Source organism: Protopterus annectens, chromosome 5.part0 (assembly GCF_019279795.1).
Source record: "Protopterus annectens isolate FY-2018-M chromosome 5.part0, PAN1.0, whole genome shotgun sequence".
Taxonomy (NCBI): Eukaryota; Metazoa; Chordata; order Ceratodontiformes; family Protopteridae; genus Protopterus; species Protopterus annectens.
In genome coordinates this window covers 336,235,083-336,253,004 of record NC_056735.1, presented here as the reverse complement: position 1 = coordinate 336,253,004, position 17,922 = coordinate 336,235,083, and positions in this window count along the sequence as shown.

Here is a 17,922-nt window from a genome sequence, read left to right as displayed (position 1 = left end):
GTGGGGACCGGGGAGAAAAGTTCAGCTGCTAACATATATACATAGTTAAGCATTAAACGATTTTAACAAAGTAAGCTGATAGAATTAAGACAGTTATTATTTACAAATACATATGTTAACAGTTGATATAGTTTCTATATACATATAACACATATACTAGACACAGGTTGTCAAGGTTATCATATGATTTAGCAAGGTATGTTCAAAAGAAGTTTTGAACTGATGGCATAGATAGGAGCAGTTTTGAAATAATAGTGTAGATAGGAGCAGTTTCAAACTGATAGTGTAGACAGGAGCAGTTGAAATTAAGCACTTTGAGAGAAGGAGGAGGGAGGTAGTGCTGTAACAGTAGACAAGAAAAGAAAAAAGGTAAGAGGATCTTGAGGTGTAAAGGTATTACATGTTAAAGGTAATAGAAGGCAGAAATATAAATAGAAAAAGTGGCAAGGATAAAAGGAAGTTATATTAGCATAGTGGCTGAAAGTGACAAGAGAAAGAGGAAGTACATCATTTACTGATGAGGTTGGTGAGATGACAAAGCAAAAGAAAGAAGAAGGGGGACTAGGAAGAAAAAGAAACATATATGATACATCATGGTGGTCTATAGTTTTGGGTACAGGAACAGATCTGATTGCTGAGGACATATTGCTTCAGAGATAGTTTGAATGCTTTTAATGAGTCTAGCAGGGTGATATCTGGGGAAAGGGCATTCCATTTCCTAGCAGTGGAATAGGAGTAGAGGTTTTGAACAGCTCTTTTTTTAGATTTGATAGTGGTTGAAAGTTGTTCAATAGTGGATCACTGATTACGGGATGGAGAATATAGTTATAGAATGTGCTGTAGGGCAGGACAGCTATCTGGTTTATATGTTATTTTATGATCTAGAGTTAGCTGGGTGGGACTGAGGTAGTATTGGAATTCAAGCCAGTTTAATTCTTTAAGGGCTTGACAGTGGTGTGATCAGTAAGATAAGGCAGTTGCAGATTTGGCAGTTTTATGGTAGCATGATTGGAGTTTATTTTTAAGAGACTGGTAGAGGTTGGTGAAAATGAAGGCCCCATATAAGAGAGATGGAAGCAGGTTACTGGCAAGTATCTTTTTGGTGGACTTATTCATGTAAAGTTTGTGTCTATAGAGTCTGCCAAGTTTAAAGTGTGTTTTTTTAATTGTACTAAGTATGTGTTTTTCAAAGGCAAGTTTGTTGTCTATATACTGCCTAATAGTTTGGCATGTGTTACTATTTCAAATTTTATGTTGTCCTGTGAGTATATGTTGAAGTCTTGTAAGATTGGTTAAGTTGAGAATAGCAATGGCTTAGATTTTTTAGGATTAAGTAGAAGTTGTACTTCATTTAACCAGATTTCTATGGATGTAAAGACATTCTGTGTTATACTTTGTAGGTTTTGGAGATTATTGGGGGAGATGATGGTGGAGTTGCCTGCATATTGGATGACTATACTTTGAAGGGAGGCAATATGCAGACTGTTTATGAAAATATTAAAAAGGAGAAGTCCGAGAACTGACCCTTGAGGAACACCTGTTTTATTAACTAGATATTCAGACAGGCTACCTTGCCATCTGACACACTGCTGTCTATTAGCTAGGTAGTTAGAGAACCATTTGATTGTGGATTGACAGCATCCTACTACTGACAGTTGCTAAAGTAACTTGGGATGTGACACTGTGTTAAAAGCCTTAGATAGGTCTAGTAGAATTTCTGAAGTAAACAGATGATAGTCCAAGGCTTTGTTCACAGTGTATGTGAAGGAGAGAAGAGCAGCGGTGGTACTATGTGTATAGTTAACAAAATCCCTAATCTGCATGCCTGGCTTACATATAACAAACCAGATATGTTGTCCATCTCTGAAACTTGGTTAAAACCTTATATAAAAGATTCAGAAATAATTCCACCCAACTACTCTATAATCATAAAAGACAGAACAAACAAAAAAGGAGGTGGAGTAGCCCTTCTATACCTATTGTCCTTAACAGTTACCCCTTACAACAAACCAACTCCCCAATTCAATAATGCAGAACTACTCCTGGCTCTGCTTCAAGTAAATAAACACAAACACATATGCATAGCATCCCTCTACATCCCCCCAGGCAACAATATTTCTACACTAGACGATATCCTCTCCTGGCTTTCCAATAACATTAACAATGAAACTATACTTATGGTTGACATGAATATTAATTGGTCTGCAATACAGTCTCCAACAAATCCACTTAACATTAATCTTTACAACTTTTCTCAACTGATCAACTCCATAACTCACCCCTCAAAAAACCTCACCAGTGATAGTATCCTAGACTGTATATTAGTCTCCCACCCTCATTACTTCTCACATAGTGGCACCCTGCCTGATTCCCTTAGTGACCACTTGCCCACATTCACACACCGACTAACATCACCCCTACATCTTACTCACAATTTTATTACTACTCGCTGCCAAAAAAACTTCAACTCCACTACCTTTTCCAACTCTCTAAAAGCAATCAACTGGTACACCCTAAAAACTCTACCCCTGGAACAGGCTGTCGCCCACTTTAACTCAACTTTTCTAAACCTCTTAGAGCAACAAGCCCCCATAAAAACAAAATGAAGAAAAAACAAAACTGCCCCTTGGCTAAAAAAAACACACTAGCAACTATGCACCTTAGAGATAAGGCATGGTCATCATATCAGAAACATAGGACTCCCCTAGCCCATAACGAATACAAAACACTCAGAAACAAAGTAAAAAAACTTATCATCTCCGATAGACAAAATTACTTCTCCATAATCCAAAACAACAACAAAACAAACCATCAAAAATTTTGGAACTGCATGTCAACCCTCCTCAATCCCAACAAACCAGATAAGGCCGGCCCACACCCTAACACTCCTGACATAGACTTGGCCACTCAATTCAACACCTTCTTCATTGATTCTATCTCCAAACTAACCTCATCCTTTTCATCTTCAAACCCCACCATACCCCCCACTACACCCCAATCCTCCCCTACCAACTTTTTACCCCTCACCACTGCTCATCCTCCTATCTCCACTCCATCATCACCATTCTCAAATTCTCCCCCCACCATTCTCACTAAAACCTATATCCACATCCACCATAAAAAAAACTACTGCAGAAACTAAAACCATGCTCTAATGCCCCTGATAACATTCCTTCTTACATTCTCAGTATAGCTGCTGAAGCCATTGCCTACCCCATCAGCATTTTAATCAACCGTTCCATTCAAGAAAGCTCGGTACCCCAAATCTGGAAAAAGGCTTTTGTTGTTCCATTGCACAAAGGAGGCATCAATAACAATATTACTAATTTCCTTCCCATTGCTATTCTATCTCCTATCTCTAAACTTTTAGAAAAGTGTATTCACCTACAACTCCTACCATACCTCTTAGACAATAACCTACTAACTCCAACACAACATGGTTTCAGACCAAGACACAGTACTATGACTGCCCTACTCTCCTTCCTGGAAGCTGTGAACAAAGCCCGGGACACAGGACACATTGTCTCTACCCTCCTACTAGACCTCTCTAAAGCCTTTGATACTATCTCCCACAATTTATTACTAACTAAACTCTCCAAGCTTAACTTGTCACCCTCTTCTCTGAACTGGTTCACTAGCTACTTATCCAATAGATAGCAGGCAGTGAGATGGAAAAAAGCTACCTCCCCTTTCATCAACACCCCAACTGGTGTTCCCCAAGGATCTATACTGGGTCCCCTGCTTTTCAATATATTTATAAACGATTTCCATAACTCTATCCCTTCAACTAAAATTATCCAATACGCAGATGATTCAACTATAATCTGCTCTGCTACCTCCATCCCCACACTGCTAAAGCTTACTCAAGATGCATTCTCAACCACCGAACAATAGATGAAAACAGATCACCTTGTACTCAATGCCTCCAAAACCAAAGTAATGGTATTCACACCCTCTAAAGCTACCTTTTTCAATCCAAGGAATTTCACTATTACTAGTCACAACAATACACCCTTAGAACTGGTATCTGAGGCCAAATTACTTGAGGTCCTGTTAGAAAAATGTGTATTTGAATATATGAGAAATGCTAGTTTAAAAACAAATAGTATATAATGCATTTTATTCTATTAATCATATAACAGAAAGGATTAATTCATGTGTAAATGTAGGTAGTTTTGAAACTGCAGTGTGGCTTGAAGCAAACTGACCTCCGACCCTGGCAGATGCTAGCTTAGCAAGTTTTAATGTTTATGCTTTTCACAAGTGATTATCTGCTGGGTCAGGAAATTAAATATGTGAAATAATGAAATCTTCTGCTCTTTCCTGCTGGGATGATTTGGCCTTGTATATGTGTTACTAAGCTAGCATGCAGCTGGTGGGAAAGTGTTACAGTGAACAAAGATGTGTATTAGAAGATTGAATCCACCATTGTATTCGAACTGATGTGAAACCTTGAAGAAGTAACTTTACAGAAAGACATTATGTCTGACCAGGTGGATAGCAAGGCCGTATTGTTACCAGAGGAAAACTTTTTTAAAATATACAGCATCAGCAGTTTTTATGAATAGAGGACTGTAAGCTAAAGTGATGTAGATGCCCTGTGACATACCACGTCAGTAAGGTGGGCACAGCTTGAATGCAAAGACTATATAGAATTGTGTGCATCCTGTTTCATGTTAGACAAAATTCTGTACTTGCACATTTTTTGTCTCCTGGTGTACACTAGTAAACTTTTGAACCTGAACCTCCTGTGTATTGAATTCTTAATTTTATTTAACAGTTTGGTCCTTCGGACCGGAAACCCCTCGGACAGCTGCAGATCAGAGTCTACCGGTGGTCGAATACTGCGCAGGAGAAGTTACCGAAATGGATCTTCTTGGGTGAAAAGACCTCCGACTGAATTGTCGTTTAAAGAGGCTGGCCACTTTCTGATCTGTGGCCGAAGAGCGGATCCTGGACGACTCAATACCGGAGGCTCAGGTAGGAAGATTTGCCTTTTTTCTGTTTTAGATCAGGGACTAGGTTACAGTATATTGTTGTCAAGATTTGTTATGCAGATCAGGGACAAGAGGAAGTACTGTATATTTGGTCATAGATCAGGGTAACAGAATAAGGTAGGCAGTTATTCTAGATAAACTGTGAAAAGGAACTGAACTTCTGATATCACGTGATAAGAAGGGTTACGTAACATTTTCTTTTACCATGGGAAATCAGTGCACTAAAACATCGCGAGATCCGCCCCTAACCGAAGACGCAAAATACATGCAATTACAACGTTCCGATAACATTAGGTATTATACAAAATGGGTTAACAAATATGAATTTGATGGTAAACTAGATAAAACTTCACTAGTTAAACTCCTTAAGCAACTTAAATCTGATGCGGGAGGTCAGGCAAAAAAGCAATGCCAATTAGGGATTCCTCAGGCACACAGGTGCATTGAGGAAGCAAATCATAGAGAACAGAAGCTTAAAAATTCAAAAACATTATTTTTAGACAAAGAAGATAATAACTTAGTAATAGCAACAGCTCCTCCACCTCCCTTGCCCCCTCCTTTGCCCTTTTCAGGATATGAAGCGAGTGGACAGGCTGGTCCGCCTCCACGTTATCCTGAAGTCTCAGCAAGACCACAACCGTCTGTTAGAGATCCTACTGAAACTAGGTCCCGGACACGTAAAATACATAGGGACACAGAATCATATAAAATAGAGAGAAACCTGCAGGATGAGATTGAGGAAGAAATATGCCCACTTATAGAGGTCCCAAATCTTCAGGCAGGGCAGGAAGGGCAAAACCTAACACTCTTAGTATATAGACCATGGACACCGGAGGATATCCGGAAAGCTACTGAGGGAATCCCCCATCCGAAAGTTAATTTTACGAAATTTTTAAAAGATTTACAAGGCATGAGGTTGAGTTACCACTTGAATGGGGAAGAAGTAGAAAAAGTAGTAAGACAAATTATAGGTCCAGATTGGCACATGATTTGTGGCACCTGGAATCCTCATAATGCAGAGCTCAAACCACTCCCACATAGTGATGCAAAATTAGATAACAGAGTGAAAGGTCTTACAGACCAAATCTCTGAGAAATGGAAACCTAGAGCAGACCGGACTTGCATTAATCAATGCATACAACAGGAAAATGAGACAATAGATGGGTACTATGCTAGATTATTAGAATGTTTTAATAATCATAGTGGTATGTCGGTTCCTGAGAACCAAACGAATGATTCCCCGTATGAACAACAATTGAAAAATGCATTTTTGAAAGGTTGCATTGCACCTATTAGTAGCTTCATTACGAAGCATATGATAGACCATCAAACAGGGAGGCTACAAGCCTTACTTGAATACGCTAGACATGCTGAAAGACATTTTAATAGTAAAAAGAAAAAGAAGGCACAAGTCTTCACTGCTGAAGACGGAGCTGAAGTATTTGTGTTACAATCAGGTAAAAAGGGCAAGAAGAATGCCCAGGGAAACAAACAGTCTGACAAACGATCAGAAGATTTTGAAGAGAGGAAAAAGAGAGGTGAATGCTTCAAGTGCGGGAAAAAGGGACATCTAGCAAGGGATTTTAAGCAGAACAAAAAGGTAATTACAGAAGATAAGGGAGATGAGAACTGGCTATATGATAGTGAAGATACATCATGCGAAAGTCAGAAATCATCAGGAAAAGTTAATAAACAAAAAACAAATGTAAATGTGATAGAAGGAATAGAAGAAGTGCAAGTAGATATGGAGGATGAAGAAAGTGAAATTTTGGACTTAGCATTATTGAGCTTAGAGCTCTACTTAGCAGATACGAAACCGGAAGTTACACTTCTGGTGGAGGGAAGGGAAGTCAAATTCCTGTGTAACTCAGGAGCGTCACGGACCCTGATACACCCCGCCAAGTTACCAAAATATTCCGAATCACCTGATTATATACTGGTAAAAGCTGCAAACGAACAACTATACAGGGAACCACTTTCCCATGATATAGCAATAACTGACCCTGTTTCAGGTATGACCCAGAGAAATAAAATTGTTGTTTCTGCAAAGTGTCCAGTGAACTTATTGGGCAGGGACCTTATGCAGATATTTGGCAAAGCAGTAGTTCCAACTGTACAAGGTATGGAGGCGCAGAGACAAATGGATACCTTTGTAGTGCGATCGGAGGGTGAAACTTTTTACTGGTACAACCAGGACCTAGTCACGACTGGTTCAGGGGCAGTAACCGAGGAACTGATGAACGTAGCCATCAGTAAAGCCCCCTCCCTTGACACTGATCGACAGCATTTGTTACACTGTACTCTATACTACTGTACTACACCAGGACCTGATAGAGAGTATGAGCAAGAATTGTTCAGAAATCGTGCAACTAGATTAGTATTGCATACTTTGTACTGGGATACTGAGGGGAACAGTGTAGTTAGCTGTTCATTACCTCAAGAATTCCTTGCATTATATAGATCAAATCGATTTCCACATGTCAGCTTGACAAAGAATAAAAATGTAAAATGGGCAGACTTAGGAGAAAAGGTGACAAAATGGGAGAAACAGACCGATTTAGAACTGTCAGAACAAGGGATACAGAAACAAAAACTGAATTGGTTGACACAGACACATCCAGCTGCTCACTTGCAATCTAGCAAGGACAGCTGATTAGCATTTCTATTAGAAGAAGAAGAAAAGGCCTTATGTGAAATTCCAATGACTCTTTGGTCAACAGGCAAGTCAGATGTAGGACTTATTCGAACAGCAGGACCAGTTACAATTACCCCAAAGTCAGCATTTAGACCACAGAAAAGACAATACCCTTTGAGAAAGGATGCAGAAATAGGAATCAAGCCTATAATAGCAGCATTACTCAAAGAAGGAGTACTGGTAGAATCTCCTGATTCACCATGTAATACACCCCTATTTCCTGTTAAGAAAGCAAACTGGGAATGGCAGATGGTTCAAGATTTACAAGCTGTGAATAATGCAGTAATACCTAGAGCACCTACGGTGCCAGACCCACATACTTTGTTAAATGATTTAAAACCGCAACAGAAGTATTTCTCTGTGGTAGATATCAGCAATGCTTTCTTCTCGATACCTATACATCCTGATAGTCAATATTGGTTTGCATTTACATTTCAGGGGAAAAGGTATACATATACTCGACTACCACAGGGATATTGTGAGAGCCCAACAATATTTGCACAAGAAATGGCTAGCAACCTGGCAGGATTTACCCCACCGGGAGGTAGTCAGATTCTACTTTATGTGGATGACATCTTGCTAGCAGCCCCCACCCAGCAACAATGCAGGGAGGATACTGTAGAGTTATTAAAATTTTTAGCAATACAAGGACACAAAGTAAACAAAAGTAAGTTACAACTTTGGAAAAAACAAGTTAGATACCTAGGATATGTAATATCCAATGAGGGTAGAATATTAGACAAAGAAAGAAAAACAGCAATTTTGCAAGCACCCAAACCAGCAACCAAGAAGGAAATGATGTCTTTCTTGGGTACAACTAATTTCTGTCGGAGCTGGATACCAAATTACGCTTTGGAATCTGCTCCACTGACTGACTTGATATATAAAACACCAATGGCAACACAAGATATTTTACAATGGACACCTAAAGTAGAAACGGATTTCTGCAGGTTGAAGCAGTTGATAGCTTCTTCATTAGTTTTAGGACTCCCAAATTATCACAAACGGTTCTTTCAGACCGTAGATTGCAAACAAGGATATATGATGTCAGTGCTGACGCAACAACATGGGGACAAGCAACACCCCATAGCCTATTATTCATCGCAGTTAGACCCAGTGGCACGATCTTTGCCTCACTGTGTACAGGCAGTAGTTGCTGCTGCAATGGCAGTACAGGCTTCGGCCTCAGTTGTGTTATTCCACCCTCTCACATTGAGAGTGCCTCATGCAGTCGCAATAATTTTACTGCAAGAAAAAGTAGCATACCTCTCTCCTGCTAGACATCTTTCATGTATGACTATACTGCTGAGCCAACCTCATATGACAATTGAACGATGTACGACATTAAATCCATCAACATTACTTCCAACTCCTGTGGATGGCACACCACACAGCTGCCTGCAGGACATTGAACAGTTAGCTTTGCCTAGACAAGAGCTCACAGATATGCCCTTGGATAATGCCGAGGTGACATATTACGTGGACGGCTCATGCAGAGGGGACCCTACAGGAAAGAATCTAGTAGGGTATGCAGTAGTTACAGACATTGAAATTCTAGAAGCCCAATCCTTACCACATAACTTATCTGCACAAGCAGCAGAATTGATAGCTTTGACGCGGGCATGTACTTTAGCAAAAAACAAGTGTGTAAACATATATACTGATAATCAGTATGCTTTTTCTGCAGTACATGTATTTGCGCAACAATGGAAAAATAGAGGAATGATAACATCTAGTGGAAAACCTATTAATCATGCGCAATTTATTTTGGAATTATTAAAATCTATTTAGTTACCTACCAAAGTAGCTATTTGTAAATGTGTAGCTCATACAAAACAACAGGATAAGATTTCGAAAGGCAATGCACGAGCTGATGCAGCTGCAAAGCAAGCAGCCTCAGACACAGAAACTTTACTTTTGAATGAGGAATTACAACCCTCTGAGATTTGAGATTTAGACATGTTACAAACAATGCAGACGCTTACTACAAAAGCAAAAAAGCAAAAATGGGAAAAACGTGGTGCAATTCTTGAAAACGGACTGTACATTTCCAAAGAAAGAAAACCGATATTGCCGTCTAATTTATTTAGATATGCAGCTTTGTTGAGCCATGGGCAGTGCCATGTCTCAACAGGGGGGATGGTACAGTTAGTAAACCGAATATTCCAAACATATGGATACACAAACTACACAAAAAAATTTTTTGCAGCTTGTCATACTTGTAACAAGCACCATGCACAAGGGGCATTTAAAACCAAGCAAGGAAGTTTTCCTATACCACCATATCTGTTCCATACTATTTGTATGGATTTTATAGAATTGAGTAAGTGTGAAGGGAAGAAATACTGTTTAGTTATTGTAGATATGTTTTCCAAATGGGTAGAAGCTTTTCCAACCAAAAATCCGGATGCAGCAACAGTGGCGAAAGCCCTGATAAAATAAGTAATCCCTAGATTTGGCATTCCGGAAAGGATTTATAGTGACAACGGCACACATTTTGTGAACCAGACAATCCAGCAACTTGGGAGATTTTTTGGTACCTCCTTAAAGAACCATTGTGCCTACCACCCACAGTCAGCAGGACTGGTGGAAAGGTACAATGGTACCCTTAATAATAAACTTAGGAAGTTAGTTGAGGAAACCCAAAAGAATTGGATACACTGTCTGCCTTTAGCACTGCTGAGTATGAGAACAGATCCAAATGTCAAGGGTTTGACTCCCTTTGAAATGAATTTTGGGAGAGCATATTATGTGCCTCAGTGGAAAGCTCTCATGCCCACAGAACAAGAGGCTGACAGTTCATTAGCTAGTTATATGAGGAAACTGTTAACAAATAAATCTGTTTTGCAGTTTAACTCTTTTTCAGATAAGGAACAGACCAGACCGGTAGAAGCAGTTTTGGCCCCCGGGACGTGGGTTTGGCTGAAAGTGTCGAAAAGGAAGAATTGGGCGAGTCCAAAGTGGGAAGGACCGTACCAGGTACTGTTGGCAACACCTACTGCAGTCAGAGTGGCTGAAAGGACGTCCTGGGTTCATTTGACACACTGCAAACTGGTAAAGAACTTTCAACTTGATAAAAACTTTGTGACTGATACACAAAAGGACCAAGATGGCCAAAAACAAAGCAAATAGAAATTTAGATCAACCCCAGAGATGTTGCATAATCATTTTGTTGAGTATACATTTATTGACTGTAATTGTGACAATTTTCCTCTTGTTGTGGTTTATCCTGCACACAACCACACAAGTGAAAGTGGGAAGGCGTGACGAAACATCTATAGACTGGCATCCAAATGTTAACACATACCTAGCCATGAAGCGTGTATATGCAGAGACTATGAACATTTCAAATTGCTGGGTTTGTACAGCTATACCAACAGCATATGGAGGACTGATAATGTCCGCTGTCCTGTCCCTTTGGGGATAAATGAAACTTGGGAGAATTTACTCTTTGATACAGGAACTGTGAGATCACAGGACAAAATAGCTTTATTTTTACCTGTCACACAAAAAGGAATTGTATGTTTTTACAAAAATGATACTCTCCAGGTGGACTGGAGCAATTGTAATATAATCATATCTTACCAGTGTTATATTAAGAATAGTAATGGCAATATTCTTTGCAATACTAATTATGACTCATATTTGAACTCACTGAAAACAACCATGAATGACATTCGCAAGAATCCTGTTTTGTTTAAACAATTGTCAGTTATAGATCAGAAAATGTTTCATGCAGGGTTAATGCGTATTAGTACTAAGGTAGAAAACTGTTATTTTATTTGTGGGAAAAAAGCATATAAACGGTTACCTGAGAATTGGTCTGGCTGTTGTTTTTTGGGTTATCTGGTTCCGGCAATAAGACATACTGCAGAATTGCCTTTGGGTAAGATACGAAATGTGAGAGAAGCAGCCCTAAAACCCGAAGGTCCAGTTGAAAAACCTGTAAATCCAGTTGGAAGGATCGAAGCCGGCTGGAAAGACCATAATACCGTGAAAGACAAAAGTAAATTGACTCATATGGACTTGAGTGACAGTGTTATATCTTGGGCAGGAATATTCCCAGCATATGGAGCAGTCAAATCGATCTGGGAGCTGAGGAAGTTGTCGAAACTTCTCGAAGTAATGAGTAATGCAACTTTTACTGCCCTAGAACTGGTGACTGATGAACTGAATGCAATGAGAACTGTTGTGCTACAAAATCGAATGGCTCTTGACTTCACCCTAATGGCGAGAGGTGGTACGTGCGGGCTTATCAAAGAAGAATGCTGTGTGTACATACCAGACAATAGTCATGAAATTAACAACCACCTAGAGGTAACTCAGCATGTATCAGCCATGACTGAACCAGGCCCAAACCCACTGACGGACTTTTTCCAGAATCTATTTGGGGGGTGGGGTTCCATCCTAATGAATATTCTGATTGCCATTTGTGTGGGTATACTCCTAATAGGAGCATGTGTTTGCTGTGGAATTCCCTGCATGAAAAGACTAATCAAAGATTTTATTGATGTATCTGTTACTGAGACCTTGTATCAAGATATTGAGATTGAAAAATTGATCTCAGATGACATTTTTTCTGAAGTATAGATTGAATGACTCACCTAGCTGAAAATCCTAAATGGAAGAGGTTGGGAGATGAAATGACACTATGCATACTTCAAATAGAATAAAAAGTATTAATAGGAGGGAACATGTTAGAAAAATGTGTATTTGAATATATGAGAAATGCTAGTTTAAAAACAAAGTAGTATATAATGCATTTTATTCTATTAATCATATAACAGAAAGGATTAATTCATGTGTAAATGTAGGTAGTTTTCAAACTGCAGTGTGGCTTGAAGCAAACTGACCTCCGACCCTGGCAGAGGCTAGCTTAGCAAGTTTTAATGTTTATGCTTTTCACAAGTGACTATCTGCTGGGTCAGGAAATTAAATATGCGAAATAATGAAATATTCTGCTCTTTCCTGCTGGGATGATTTGGCCTTGTATATGTGCTACTAAGATAGCATGCAGCTGGTGAGAAAGTGTTACAGTGAACAAAGATGTGTATTAGAAGATTGAATCCACCATTGTATTCGAACTGATGTGAAACCTTGAAGAAGTAACTTTACAGAAAGACATTATGTCTGACCAGGTGGATAGCAAGGCCGTATTGTTACCAGAGGAAAACTTTTTTAAAATATACAGCATCAGCAGTTTTTATGAATAGAGGACTGTAAGCTAAAGTGATGTAGATGCCCTGTGACATACCACGTCAGTAAGGTGGGCACAGCTTGAATGCAAAGACTATATAGAATTGTGTGCTTCCTGTTTCATGTTAGACAAAATTCTGTACTTGCACGTTTTTTGCCTCCTGGTGTACACTAGTAAACATTTGCACCTGAACCTCCTGTGTATTGAATTCTTAATTTTATTTAACAGGTCCAAATTGATAGTCAGCTTAAATTCAATTCCCATCTTCAACTAATTATAAAAAAAAACACCAAAAACTTGTTATGCTCTACAGACAGAATCATTATCTTACACCCGCCACCAAACTCACCCTATCTACCACATTTCTCATCCCATCCCTCCTCTCTGGAGCCCCACTTCTAACTAACCTACAATCTTCTCTCAAAACACAACTCTCCTCTTGCTATAACAAAATTGTCAAGTTTGCTACCTCCCATAAGTCCTCCTCACACCACTGTTCAGCTCTCCACAAACTAAAATGGTTAGAACTACCCAATCACCTCACCTACAACCAACTGACTCTTGCACACAAACTCATCTTCAATCCCTCCCTCTGCCCATCCCTTTCCTCTACCTTCAAAATGCACATCCCTGATAGAATTCTAAGATCTAACAACCAAAACTTAATTGAACTGTATAAACTGATTCGTCCCCCTGGAAAAAATCTCTTATCCTACAGTCTTGCTCGTCTCTGGAACTCCTTACCCCCATCCATTCGTACCATCACAAATCACTTCTCATTCAAAAAATCCCTTCACTCACACCTAATTTCCCAGTGGGAATGCTCCTGCTCCCACCCAACATAATCTCCTCATACTGAGAATTTCCACTTCTCCCCTATTCAAAATGTGAATTTCTACTTACTCTCCTAAACTCATAGATCTTGCTCTTGCTTGTATTAGCTTTTTCTGAATACTTAAAGGTACCTTAGTGTAAATATACCCTCTGATGGAAAAGGTTCTCTGTTTCTATATTGAAAGGTTCTATATCAGCTCATATACCTTTCTCTTGACTGTATTAAGCTACTCATCCTGATTGTATGAAAGATATCTCCAGTGTAATCCACCCTAAGTTGTAAAAGCCTCTCAGTTTCTAAATTGTAAATTGTTTTCAGCGATACAAGATTGTAATATTTGTATATGTTTGTACACTAGTCTACTGTATTTCCAAGTCCATAGGAATTGTATAATTGAAACTAAATACCTTATTATAACCTTGCTAATTATTTTTGGAGCTTTTCTCCCCAGGACTCCATTGAAAATTGGTTCTTTTGGTCCAATGGACTATCCTGGTAAACCAACTGCAAATAAATAAAATAAATAAATGTGCCGGATGAAAAACATGTTGTGTTGGTGCTAGGAGATTATTTTCAGTGAGACATTGTATTAGTTGAGTGTGAATACATTACTCAATAGTTTGTATAGAGGGGAGAGGATAAAGGATCCACACTCTGCACTGCTGCTAGGAGTCTGCCAAGATCCAACTATTCCAATGATAAGTCCTTTACAGAGCCAGTCGACCTGTTTAACTAATGTAAGGTTCTGAACAGAATGAGCAACCTTCTTATAGTGAAAAAAATGTAACTCTCAAGTTTTTCTTGCATATGTCATTCACTGTAGAAACTACCTAGAAATTGTTAATTCTTGCTTATGTATGCCTATTTGTATTATTGTATGTATACTTGTCTACTCATATGTTTTCTTATTGTTATGTGGAGCTTTTCTCCCTGGGCGTCAGCTGAAAATGGACCTGTTTCCATTCGGACTTCCCTAGTTAACAAATGTAAAATAAATAAATAAATAAATAAAATAAAGATGGGTCAATAGTTGGTTAGATCATTGGCATTGCCACCTTTATGTAATGGAGTTATGATGCATTTTTTCCAGAGTTTGGGAATATTGAATTCTATGATGGATTAATTAATGAGGATGCTGACAGGGTAGACTATTGCATCAGCAGCAAGTTTCAGATATTCTGGGGAAAGGTTGTCGGTGGATAGGGAGCAAGGTTTTAGTTTTTTAAGAAGTTTATGCAACAGTGAAGTCAGTACAGCATGTAGAGAGAAAGGAGAGTCTGTTGGGTATTTAACTCAGGTTTCTCTAGGAGGGGAGTTGTTTGTATGGAGGTTTGCCTGAGTTACATCAATAGGGTGTAGATTGTTTCTGAGATTGGAGAGGGTATTAGGTGGAGAGTGATTTAAAATGTTTAGAATACTGTCGATGAAGTGGGAGTTAAATATTTGAGCTATTTAGTGTGGTTCTTTGTCTTGGGCTGGTGATGGGTTTTCTGAGGCTCCTGGATTAAAGAGTGAGAAGATTGACTTCCAAAATTTGTTAGGGTTATTTGCTTGGCTGGATAGTTTTTGAGACAAATAATGCTAAAATTTTAAATACTCAATCACATACCTCTCAACCTCTTAGAGCAGGAAATCTGGACAAAGCCATGAATAAAAGTGGGACAAAGGCCCAAAAAATAGGGACAATTTTTTTAAATATTGCTCTTACAAACTTAGAAAGTTGATAGACTAATAGGTTTTGCATTAGCAAAAATTTTCAGAAGGGTATGAAGTCTGAAACTCAAATGTTTTTCATCATTTTTTATCTTATCTTCAATCTTTAATGATTTGCCACTAATTTTACTGAGTTAATGTTATATTGCCACCTGTAAATAAATGTATGTCACATGGATCCCTAACAGGTGATCAAAATTTCAAAACCTCAAAGACCTTATGACTGAAATTATATTTTCAAAGTTTTGAAATGTCAAACACTTTGTATTGAGATCGCTGTACAGATTGGAACTTGGGGTTTGCCATTTTCCTCACTGTAGTGCGATCTCAGAGTTGGTATATTTAAGTAGTGGGGGGGTGCAGCGAGGCTTGTCTCCCCTGTAAAAATGTGAAGGTAAGTTGTTTTATTTCAGTTTAGATTTTTTTATTTTTAATTCGAAGTTTCAAAACTTTGAACATACGGTCTCGTTCATATGGTCTTCAAAGTTATGAAACTTCCATCAACTGAGAGGGATCCATGTGACGCCTATTGAATAAAGTCTAAGAGACACTATCTACTGAAATTTGATTACTGGGAAATTTGGAGCATGTGGGTAGAAAAGCTCTAAAATATTGCAAAAAACATCTTAAGAACAGTGATTTTAAATCTGCAAAAATAATGTAAAGACTAGTTTAATGTAAAAACTAGTTTAAACAATTTCCCACCATTTATTGTTACTACAATAGTCTGGATTCAGATCTGCTGAATTCAGGACTGCAATGGAGTTCCTGAGTTGCTCAGACCTTTCTGTGATAGAGGGAAGCCTTTTTGCTTATCAGTGGAAGTGGTAAGCACTAAGCAGCCAATCTACCACTAGAGGACTGGTTTCCAGCTTTGAAATTGTACCTTTTGGGCTGTTTTGGGCTGCATTCTATCCCTTTTAACTTTCTGCCTTAAAAACCCATGTCTGCGTGGCTTTGCGTGATGCCCAGCGCCACTAAGTTAGGGTAAACTATTCCCGGTGACAGAAAGTCTACTCTTCAACTTTTCCCTTATATCTTGCTACTTCTCATCTTTTCTGCACTTAAACAGGCCTATAAAGTCTAGCACTTGTCCAGCCTTCACATAGCAATTACTGTAGCACACAGACTGCTACCAGCACTAAACTTTCTACAAAAAGAAACACTCAGTACTTATTCAATTACACATCCCTCCATGCATGTCCAAATGTTAGTTCCCTGTGCTGTCTCCTATTAACCTGGTGAACCTGGGCATCCTGAGGCAATGTAGAAACTGCCTCATGTGCACTGATAACCCTCTCCTCTTACCCCATAACACTTAGACTTGTGAGAGCTGCACATATTTATCCAGATTGGAAGCCATGAACTCTCCAGCCAAGACTGGAATAGCCAGTCAAGAGGAGAAGCTCAACACTAGCACCACACCACAAGGAACACATAGACACATACCTTCACAGCTATTACATAATAACACAAAACACACACCCACCTTCACTGAGGCTATCAATAAAAGTCTACCCAAACAACAGAGACCTCTAAGGCAGAAATGCATGCAACCACTGCACCACAGAACAAACCATGAGAACATAGCTCACTCAAACAGTGTACCACACAACCAAAGCCCCTAAGGCAAAGCAGCTTACCCAATACACTTATTATAGGTGACTCAATAGGAAGGCACACTGATGTCTCACTCACGAGGATGAATAAGGAGAAAGTAACAGTCAGCTGCCTGTCGGGAGCCTGGATACACCACATAACGCACACACCCAGGTCACTCCACAACAGCTACAGATATGACTCAGTCATTGTCCATGTTGGTGTGAATGATCAGAGATGCACCTCCCTGGACTGCATGAAAAGTAGTTCTCAGATCATGTAGCCCAGGAGGGCATGACCCTAGCTTTGAGTAGCATCTTACCATCAGCAAGAATGATATCACAGTACAAACAAAAAATGATTAACTGCAATAATTGGCTAAGTTTCTGGTATCATTCCAAGGGGATCCAGTATCTGTCTGCCTGGGATGACATGATCGACAGACTTCAATGCTTTGTCAGAGACGGCCTGCATCTGTCATCACTGGGATTTGGTATACTGGCCAAGGCCCTTGCCACTCCTATAGTGACATTTTTAGGCAATATACAGAGGACCACCCCAGGGGTAGAAACATCCTCAATCTGGTTACCACTAATATGGGTGACTGTTGCTCTACAGCAAATGTCAACTCCTCCCTGGTCAGATCTGACCCCAAGCTAGTCACCATGGATATCCACATCCTAGCCACACCACCTGCAAAGGTAGCCACCATGAAAAACATTTCCAAAACTAACTTTGGGCTTTTAAAAACTGAGGTGGCTAACTTTACATCACCCTTGCAAATGGAGAATATATGCAAGATGGCAGAATCATACTCCAATGCACTGTACGAACACATACACAAATGCATGGACTGGACAATTCCCAATAGAACCAAGACGCTCTC